Source organism: Gavialis gangeticus, unplaced genomic scaffold (assembly GCF_001723915.1).
Source record: "Gavialis gangeticus isolate Ggan-Ray unplaced genomic scaffold, GavGan_comp1, whole genome shotgun sequence".
Classification (NCBI taxonomy): domain Eukaryota; kingdom Metazoa; phylum Chordata; order Crocodylia; family Gavialidae; genus Gavialis; species Gavialis gangeticus.
This window is the reverse complement of record NW_017728995.1, coordinates 39,007,589-39,018,419: the sequence shown is the minus strand read 5'-3', so window position 1 is coordinate 39,018,419 and position 10,831 is coordinate 39,007,589. Positions and strand designations below refer to the sequence as shown.

Sequence of the window (10,831 nt, the reverse complement as noted above, 5' to 3'; positions counted from 1 at the left end):
AAAACTACTGTCAACCCTGACATAACACAAGACATAACACCCTAACCTGCCACAGGTAAAGCAGGGGGACCATGGCAGCCAATGTTCTGCTTCTGTAAAAAGGTTGTTAATATGTTCAAGGGATCCCTTGTAGAGGGCCACACCCCCTGCTACAAAGGAGGGCAAACCCCCCCGTAATTTATACCAATCTGACCTTAAGGTAAAATTCCTTCCTAACCCCAAATACAATGATTGGTCTGACCCTGTGCATAGGGACAAGACCTTTTAGCCAGGAACCTCCAGGTTCAAGTCCCAGCCAAACCACTGGCACACGCCAATCAAAATTCCTGTGGGGGGGGGACAACCAGCAAAGGGCAGAAGCACAGAAACTACCCATAGTGAAATATAGGAATAGCTATGCTAGGGGCAGGCAATTATTTTGGGTGGAGGGCTGCTTATCCAGTTTTGGCAAGCTGTTGAGGGCCACATGGGTAGCCCTGCCCCTTAACAGGCACCCTACCCCCTGGTCACCAATGTTTTCAGACCAATGGGCCAGGGTCAGCACCAATGGGGCCCAGACCTGCAGGCTGGCAGGGGTTTGTGGAGCTGGGCTGGGCTGCACCAGCAGGGAGAGTGGGGAGCTGACCTGGCTCCATAGACCCCCTGCTGGCTGGAACCCTGTACTCCTGCTGCCCTGTTCTGAACCCTGCTGGCACTGGTCCCGGGACACCAGTGTGGGCCCTGTGTACCCGCTCACTCCTAGTGTCCCCTAGCCCCATGGTACAGGTTGGGGGCAGCCTTGACTCCATGCTCACCAGCAGGTAATGAGCTGGTGCTGAGTGCAGGGAAAAGTGGTCCCTCCTATGGCCCACACTCCCTGCTGCAGCCACTTGCAGCCCACATGGGGCTGTCCTGAGCAGGCACAGGCAGCCCCATGCAGGCTGTGAGTGGCTGCAGTGTGGGGCACCAGCCACGGGGCAGGGAGGGGCCACTTTTCCCTGCTGCGCTTAGCAGCAGCTTGTAACCCAGCCCTGCACTGGCTCCAGGCTTGCCTATTGGGGCTGCACACAGCAGCAGCAGCTGCAGCTCCACTGCACCAGACACTGTTTGCCACTGCCACCTCTGGGCTGCCCAGTGTGCGAGCTCCAGGCGGGCAGCAGCAGCAGCAGCAGCAAACACTGCCCAGCAAGGCAGGTGAGGGGGCTGCAGCTGCTGCCGCTGCAATGCAACCCTGACAGGCGAGCCCAGAGCCAGTGTGACCAGGGAGTGTGGGCCACGGGGCAGGCGAGGGGCTGTTTTTCCCCACACTCCACACTAGCTCCTTCCCTGCCCAGGGTCCTCCCCTGCCCTCCCCTCCCATACCTGAGTTTCTGGTGCCAGTGCAGTCACGTGGTCCCAAGCCATGCTGGAGCTTCCAGCTGGGGGGGGGGGCGGCGGGCCCTGCTGTTGCGGGAGCCCACCGGGCTTCCCCTGGGTCCTACTGCCCCTGGTTCCTGTCATTTTTTACAGGAACCGAGGACAGATCAATATTAATTTTCTAAATTTTTTAGGGGCCCTGGGGGCCAGATAGAATGGCCTCATGGGCCTGATTCAGCCTGCAGACCATATTTTGCCCACCCCTAAGCTATGCCTATATCCTCCCTTTAGTACCTCTTCACTTGCCGCTGTTTAAGCCTTATCTAGAGTACTGTGTACAGTTTTAGGGTGGGTGTACATTTTAAAAAGGACACAGAGATGTTACAGAGTCCAGAGGTTAGTGGCAAAGATTTTAAAGGGATTGGCAAGCAAGTTATATCAAGAGATGCTGAAGGAAATAAGCATGTTCAATAAGGCTGTGCAAAGCTTTGGGTGCTGATTTAATTTGAAGGAGATTCAGACCGGTTTAGCGGCTGAATCTCCAAATCCTAATTGAATTGGGAGACAAATAAAAAGGTCCGAATTGATTAAAAACTTTCTTAATCAACTCAGAAGAGATTCGGAGAGCTTTGGAGAGATTCAGAGATTGGGGCAGTACCCGCTTGTCGCTCCAGGGAGCTGGACCCGGACTCTGTGCCTGTAAGTAGGGGGCAGGATGGGGGGGCTGGAGGAGGGGGGAAGGGGACCATGGGGGGACCTCCACCAGGTCCCATGCCCTGCCTGCTCCCCCAGGCCCCCTGAGTGCCCCTCAACCCCTGCCCACTCTCCCAGTCCCATCAATTGCTGTCCTGCCTTGCCCCAGCATCCCGGCTCTTTAAAAAAAAAATTGTTTTTAAAAGCCCCTCACTCACTGACTCCAACCAGGTGTGTGGGGGGACAATCCCCACTGCTCTCCACTGCCCTGCACTGCACCTGAGCTGGGTGCCTGCGGGCAGGTGCCACCTGGGGGGGCGCCATACAGAGGGAAGCACACGCCCCCCACCAGCTCAGCACCTGCTCAGCCTGCTGGCAGCTCACCCTCCCCTCCACACCCTGCTGCTAAAGAGGCATGTAAGGATTGGGCCCAACCCTTCTGTACGTGCCATGGGGATTTACTTTGGTTTAAATTAAGGCGGGGTTTTAAAAACCCACCGCTTCAATTTAGGGAGAATTAAACTGAAGTAAACCCCTGTAGCATGTACAAACAGCCAGTAATAAGTGGTGGCTAGATGTCTGGACTCCTGCCTGTGAAAGAACTGTAGGCTGAATATGTTTACATGATGTACTTGCCAAAAAATTGTAAATAAGAAACTCATTAATAAAAATCAATCTATTTGTGAATAATCTGAAAACAGAAATCTTTCACTGTATCTACTGAACAGTATAGGTATTCATATGCAGATGTGTAGACATTCTATGCAGTAATTTTGGTTACTGCACAGTAAATGTATATGTGTAGATGCACCCAATTTTGTCTACGTCTCTTGTAGCATTGATGTTCCGTTCCACTTTTTCTCAAACCCATGCTTCTGAGTTTCTTCTCCTTCCACTGGCTTTATGAGATGTTTTAACTGATTCACCATAAAATGTTTTTCGACACTGCTCAAACCACTCTCTCTCGCATTATTTAACCATTTCAACTACTACATTTAATCTATTTAAAAATAACAGAAAGTCAGTAGTCAGTGGTCATTGTCTTTTACTCTTTTCTGCCTCCTAGCACTCAATTCTGTATTTTATACAATTCAGAAAAGAAAGCAGGCATGTTTCACTTCCACTGGGTCTAGGGCTTGCTGTTGTCATGGCTTTGAGGCTTTCTTTGTTCATGTCACTGCCTGGATAATAAACAATACATGACCCCTGCATTTCTATTTCCACTAAACCCTTTCTTTTCATTATTTTAGGTTCTATTTTTCAAAGATCCACATGCAGTTGTGGTCAAAGTTTCCCAGGTAGTTGTTGCTTTTGTGCATCTAATATATTGTTTACACATACAAAAGTCTACATACAAGAGTCATTTTTTGTTAACCAGGCTAGTTATTCATGCCTTCACAATCAGGGAGATTACAAAAATCTTTATTTTTGGAAATGGGCATTCATTAAAAGTTGACACCATAAAACAATAACTTTATTTACTGAAACATATTAGTAGGTCTCTAACCTTCAAATTAGGATTTCTTAGGTCTCAAAATCCTGGAAATTGCATGGGAAAGGGAGTAAGGGACATATTATGAGAGACAGATCTGGATAAACCCTGCATAAATAGTCTCCACCATAGTACCTGCACTAGGGAACATCTACACATGCATTTCAATCTGCATTTGCCTATTTTAATATGCATTTAAGTGTCCCTAAAAACTGTGCTCTTTAGTTAATGTGCATTAAAATAGGCTAATGCACATTAAGCCTCACTTAAAAACCGTGGGCACTTTTACTTGTGATCCGGGGGTTTTGGGGGTGGCACTTTAATTAGAGCGGCTCTAAGAGCCACTCTAACTAAAGAACTGCAGCATCTCATGTATCAACATCCCCGTGCTTCAAAATAGCAGTAGGGGCACTGGAATTAAGGCTCATTTGAAATGCTTTAGTTCAAGCACCCCCAATGCCAGTTTGAAGCATGGGGGAAGTCCAACAGGGATCAGAAGAGCTGGCAGGGTGACCAGCAGCGGTGGCAGTGGTGGCAGCCAGAGCTGCAGGAGATCTCTGAGCTGGAGAAGATGGGCAGGGACAGAAGGAGCCAGCAGGAAGGCCAGCAGAGGCTGAGGTAGCAGAAGCTGCAAGAGATCCATGTGCAGGAGAAGACCGACAGGGAATCAGTAGGACCACCAGAGAAGCCAGCAGCCTCCACGTTCATGTATGGGCACCCTGTGCTCTTTAGTTAATGTACATTAAGATAGGCTAATGTGCATTTTCCTACAATGGAAGTACTGAATTTAATGTGTATTAATGCATGTGTAGATGCATTCTGTGAGATATTGGTTACTGGGCTAGGTGGATCCAACATGGAATTTCTTATGTTCGTAACTGGGAACATGGTAAAGAGGATGACACTGGAATAGGAATGGAAGGAAAAGTCATAGAATCATAGAAAATTAGGGTTGGAAGGGACCTCAGGAGGTCATCTAGTCCAACCCCCTGCTCAAGGCAGGACCATCCTCAACTAGATCATCCCAACCAAATCTTTGTCTAGCCAGCTTTTGAAAGCCTTCAAGGATGGAGCTTCTACTACCCTCCTAGTGAGAAAATTCTTCTTAACATTTAACCTAAACTTCCCTTGCTGCAACTAGAGACCATTGACCCTTGTTCTGTCATCTGCCACCACTGAGATGTCTATCTCCATCCTCTTTTGAATTTCACTTCAGGTAGTTTCATAGTTTCTAGGGTTGGAAGGGACCTGAGCAGATCATCAAGTCTGACCTCCTGCCTCCTGTCAAACAACCCCAGCAAGGTGTACATCTAGCCTCCTCTTAAAGACCCCCAGGGTAGGAGCCAGCACCACTTCTCTTGGAAGTTGGTTCCAGATCCTAGCCACCCTGACAGTGAAGTAGCACCTCCTGATATCTAGCCTAAATCTACCTTCTGCCAGCTTGTGACCATTATTCCTGGTCACTCCTGGTAGTGTGCGGGGGAACATGGACTTCCCCAGTGCCTGCTGGACCTCAGCTAATTCCCTCAGTACTTTAGGGTGGAGATTATCTGGACCAGCTGATTTGAATACATCCAGTCCTTCCAGAAGTTCTCTAACTAGTTCCTCACTAACCCTTGGCCTAGGTGCGCCTGCCATGGGATCTAAGGGGGTCCAGAGGGGGGGTGACTGTTCAGGTCCCTGCTCAGGAAAATGGAGGTAGTTGAAGGCTGCTATTAAATCCCCCCTCAGTCTTCTCTTCTCTAGACTAAATAAGCTCAGTTCCCTCAGTCTTTCCTAATAAGTCATGCCCCCTTCGTCACACCTCCCTTGTTGCCCCCTTCTGGTTGCTCTTTCTCCAGGTCTCCCACTTCCCCTCTTACCTCATGGCTTTGGTCTTCATCCTAGCAGACCTAGTTTAAAGCCCTCCTCACTAGGTTAGCAAACCTGTCTGTGAACACACTCTTCCCTCTCTTTGTCAGGTGGATCCCATCTCTTTCTAGCAATCCTTCTTGGAAGAACATCCCATGGTCAAAGAAACCAAATCCCTGCTGGTGACACCACCTGTGCAGACAGGTGTTGATCTTCGGAATGCACCTGCTCCTGTCTGAGCCCTTTTCCTTGACAAAAAGGATCAACAAGAACACAACCTGAGCCCCAGACCCTTTCACCCTTGCCCTGTAGTCACTCTTGATATGCTCAGGGTCTCCCCTGGAAATATCATTGGTGCCCACGTGGATAAGAAGCATGAGCTAGTAGTTGGAGGGCCAGATGAGCCTCAGTAGTCCCTCCGTGATATCTTGGATCCAGGCTCCAGGCAAGCAGCAGACCCCCAAGACAATGGGTCAGGTTGGCAGATGGCTCCCTCCATCCCTCACAGAAGGGAGTCTCCAACCACCACCACCTGTCACTTCTTGTTGGCAGTCAACTCAATCCTTGCCCCCTTTGGTGAGGTCTGGCCTGTCTTCCTCCACCAATGGAACAAGCTCCTCCCTCTCTACTGCTAGAGCTGCATATCTGTTCTCCATATGAATGACTGCAGGTGGAAGTAAAGGTCTCTGCTTGTTGTCAGAAGTCAAAAGCCTCCACCTTCCACCGCCTTGGGTGTCCATGTCCTCTCACTTCTCCAGCGCTGCATCTGGCAGTTCTTCCTCCACAGTCCTGAAGGTCTCCTCCAGCAGTGAACTGATGAACACCTCATGGCAGAGGATGCTTTGGAGCCTCGCCACCTCCTCCTGTAGTTCTCTTGCCTGTTCCCTGAGAGACACCACTGGGAGGCACTGCTCACACTGCACGCACTCCCCGACCTGGCTATCACTGGAAGGAACCTGCAAGGCGCAGTCCCCACAGCGCCAGTGTTGGACCTGGGTTGCAACATTGATGGTGAGCAGTCCTGCCTGGACAGAAGCCTCACAGGTGCAAGCATTGCAACATCCTTCAGCCATTTCCCTAGGTCTCTTAATCTTCTTTCTCTCTCTTACTGCTCTTCTTCCAAGCAGACCTTCCCTAGCAAACTCACCTGGAACTGGCCTATTTGTCAATGGCCCTAAAGGGTTTTTTTTCCTTACTTCCTTATGCCAAGCATGACCAAATAAGGGGACAGAGCCAGTCCAGGCCCAGCAGAGTGTAAAAGGAGACTCCCCAGGTGACCAGGGAGCCAGTGACCAGGTGCTGCAGACAGGATAAGCAGTTTGCATGCTAGTTCATGGGTCCTTCCCACCTTTTTTGAGGGGCAAGTCTTTCAGCTTTTGGCAGCAATCACTCAACAATCACTCAATGCTCAGCAGTTGCTCAGCAGCAATTAATTACTCCCAGCTTCTCAGAGTACATACCCCAAACACACAAAGCCCACAAAACAAACACTCAGAAAACCAAAGACACAGGCAGCTGGATCACTTCCCTTCCCAAGTCCTTCCCATTTTTCTAGAAAAGATCAGTATTGATTTGAATGGATGAGAGGAAAGTATGGAAAGAAGAAAAGAGATAGTCAAAGGTAAAGATACAGAAGAACTAGTAAGCTAATGTCACAGGAATAGATTAAATAGTGACAAAAGGTCAGCAGGGAGGAAACCTAGATATTTCACTGAAGATTCTCTCTCCTAAAGCACACAGGGCATATGCATTGATGTGCTTTTCCTAATGCTCATTAAATGTAGTACCTCCAATATGAGGAACTTAATAAATGTGCAGTAGCCTGCACAAATACACAGTAGCACAAGCTTTTTAGGTGAGGCTTAATGCACAGTAGCCTATTCTACTGTGCATTAGCATGTTAGCATAGTTTTTTTATGCACTGCTTTAATGTGCAGTAGCATAAACTACTGGGCATTAAAGTGCACATGTAGACATGTCCACAATAGAGTGTATTTTTCTGGATGGACCTAGAGTGAGAGCTGTCTGACCTATTTTCATAGGACTGTGCAGACATTACACTTAGATCGACCTAACTAGGGTTAGGTCGATCTAAGTGTTGAACCATACATACATTTTATGAGTTTAGATCAGAAAAAAGGGCTGGCCTAACTCACCTAAGTTTGTGCACTACATAGACTGAGCTAATGTGTGTCTTTTCTAACTCAATCTGTGTACAAGATTGAAGCTCAGTCACAAGGCTGACAAAGCCCAGCTACTCACCCCAGCACAAGGGCTGAGCTTTTCCTACCCTCCCTCCCAATGCTGACTGGGCTTTTTTTAGCTCTCCAACCCCTCCCAACCTGTTAATTCCTCCCTGTGGATCAGCTAGTCACCCTGATCCTGCCCACTCTTCCCTCTACTCTGACTTATTTAAATCACATTTCCAGCACAGATCCTGACACTGGCAAATGTGTGCATAAGGTAGGATCTAATCTATGACTGATCACAGTTTAAAGTAAGCCACGTGATCGTCTATCAGGTCCCACAAACATATACACATGCCCATAGACATCCTTGTATATCAGATCAGATCTGTTGTTGATGGACACTACATTCATTTTTGAGTAGCATGAGAACATTTCACTATTTACACGGTATTCTTTTCTTTTACATTTCTTTGAAGTAAGTAGACTCCCTGCCTTCTAGGGGAGGCTCTTCTGTAACCCACTCCTGCTCTATTTCTTATGGAAAGAGACTGAGGTTGAGCAGGATTTTTCTTTTTATGAAAAATATAATCAGGAAAGCTGAACATAATGATTTCATGCCGTGACTATAATGCAAACACACACTTAACTATCATTGTATCCTCTCTGTATAATAATGGAAAACATCTGTATTGTGCACTGAAACACTATACGCTGCATTACAATTAGAAATGTACTGAAGTGTTGGATTGGGTGTTTATTTATGGTCCATGAAAAGTAAGATTCTTTGCGCTTCTCATGCACAATGACATAGCCAAAGGTAGAGCACAGAAAATTTTGAAATCCAACAGTCACTGTGAGAATGATTTCATTATTCACTAAAGGGGGCTTTTTCACCAGAACCTGATTGCTGACAAACCGTAAAAAATATTACTAAAATGTAGAAACAAGAATATTGGTAGATTGAAGGAAAACATACAGGGCAGGAAAAGCAGGCTGCTTTTGAAATGACAATACACCCAGGTTTTCCCATAGAAATGCCCATTACAATTGTGCATAAATATTCTCCCAACCAACACTATTTTGTATGGGCTTATTAACCTTAAAGAGCTTTTTTTGTTGCCTCAGATATTTTAGAAACAAACAGCACAGAAATGTCTTGATGCTGAAAATCCAAATGTCTGGGGAGAAGACCCTAAATGTTTACATGGCAAAGCTTTCAAACACTTAGAATTTTGCAGATTCACAAATAATATCTGTTTTATTTTGCAAACATTTCAAATTCACTAATAGCATTTAGCACAACTATTAAACATTAAAACGTGTTCCTTCTTGTATTGGAATCAATAGGGAATAAAATCTGGTAATTTCAAAAACCTGTTGTCTTGCCTTCTAGATTTCCCAGAATGGGTTCTGGGTTTTTTTTCCAAGCCCCATCATAAAGGATTTATCTAGAGAAAGCTTCAGTAAGACATGAGTTTTTTAATTTTTTATTTTCAGGAGATACTAAATGTGTCTACACATGGTGTTAACTGCACAGTAGCCTAATAACACTGCGCAGTAGTCTGCTGGCAAAAATTGTGCTAATAGGCTACCACACAGTGGTATTAAGCTACTGAGCAGTAAGCATCACTAAAAACCCATGTGCCAGTGCTACTGCACGGTAGCGTGACTTACTGTGCATTGATTTAGTACTTAGTTAACTAAGTACTAAACTTAATATGCAGTAACTGTGGCACATTAATGAACGCATAGATGCACCTACTGTGGTTCAGAATTTAAAAGTAAGGAATAGGAAATCTGGGTTGACTTCTGAAATAGGCTTATTACAGAAAGAGGGATTTATTCAAAAGTTACAGGGGCAGTTTCACAACTAGTCAATGGAGCTATGGTAATTTATACCAAATAAGGATTTAGACTGTTACTCAGCCTCTCTTGATTCATATTCACAATATGAATATATTTAATGTATCGATATCTGAGGTAAAATACAATTTCGCATTTTGTATACCACAGCTTTAAAGTAGCTGAAGCAATTTCAATGGTTCATATTTTCCCTGGGCATCAAATATTTTGCTGGTTTGTTATGTGAAGCTTGAGCGTTCTATCTTTTGCCAGAACTTGCTGGTTGGTTTTCAGAGTAGATTCAGATTTCTTCCAGAGTTGTCTAGTTATGCAGGATTTCTGGTACTAACCCAATTAAACATGCATCATTTGCACTGATTTTCCACATGATTATCTCAAAGAGCCATGGAGAGGCACAGAGCTGTCAATCAATGTAGAATGGATTCAGTTCTGTACAACTGTACATGCTGAGGATAGGAAGAGAAAGCAGACCTGTCCTTGCTTTTCAAGTTCTTTGGGGGGATGTGTAATCATCAGTTTAATAAATTCATTTTTCTGAGACCATACTGAAATTAGTTCAGGACCCCAGTATGAAAAGAAATGGTAGACTATGCATCCTTAACATGTTGACATTGCTGATATTGGCAATTATTTCTGAGAATGGAACTTCAGCAAGAACTCTGGAAAGGGGATGAAGTGACTTGTACTTTATTCACGCTTACTGAAGTACAATGGAGAAGTGGAGCAGGAGTGAGAACAATGAAGGTAAAGGAACTGAGCAATTCAAGAAGACCCCATTTTGGCTGGGGCCTTTTACTCAAAACTCTGGGCACACCCCAGTCAAAATCTCCAGCATTGGCTGCAGCCAACACCCAAACCTTCTGTGGAAGGACCAAAAAAAACAACCAAAACCCCCAAACCCCTAACATGTAGCAGCAGGAGGGGAAAACATTTCTTCCTAGCCCCATGTGGCAAACAGCAAAGCCCAGAATCATGAGAAATGCCTTATATACCATATAGGCAAAATGGAGCCATCTTCAGGTACTGCAGGAGGCAATCATGTGACCCAAAGGGGGCTGGGTTTGCAGGATATAAGCCCAGGGTGTGAGCTGGAGCAGCAGTCTGATCCTGGCAGTTGAGATGTGAAGAACTGAACAGCAGTGCTGTAGTTAGGCTCCCAGCAAACACCTGTCCTGAATTAAGCAGACTAGCGGTCTGGGGATTGAGACAAGTGGAAGCAAGGCCCTCTCAGCTGGCCTGGGGACAGGCCTAAGGCCCAAAAGATAGGGGTCAAAGGCCAAGGAGTAGAGCTATAGCTGAAGGGTCATGAGAGCAGCAAAGAGGGTCAGGGACCCTCATCAGTGATTTGGATGAGGGGGTGCAAAGCACCCTGTTCAAGTTTGCTGATGACACTAAGATGTGGGGGGAT

General features: G+C 46.2%; 1 long non-coding RNA gene across 1 annotated transcript in view; it reads left to right on the top strand.

The window, feature by feature from the left end:
• The first annotated feature begins 417 nt into the window (after nucleotides 1–417).
• Nucleotides 418–10,831, top strand: part of LOC109287839 — an 18,404-nt gene continuing 7,990 nt past the window's right edge. The window contains exons 1-2 of the long non-coding RNA XR_002094973.1: nucleotides 418–514; nucleotides 3,307–3,311. This is a non-coding gene — a long non-coding RNA (uncharacterized LOC109287839). The remainder of the gene's footprint in view (nucleotides 515–3,306; nucleotides 3,312–10,831) is intronic.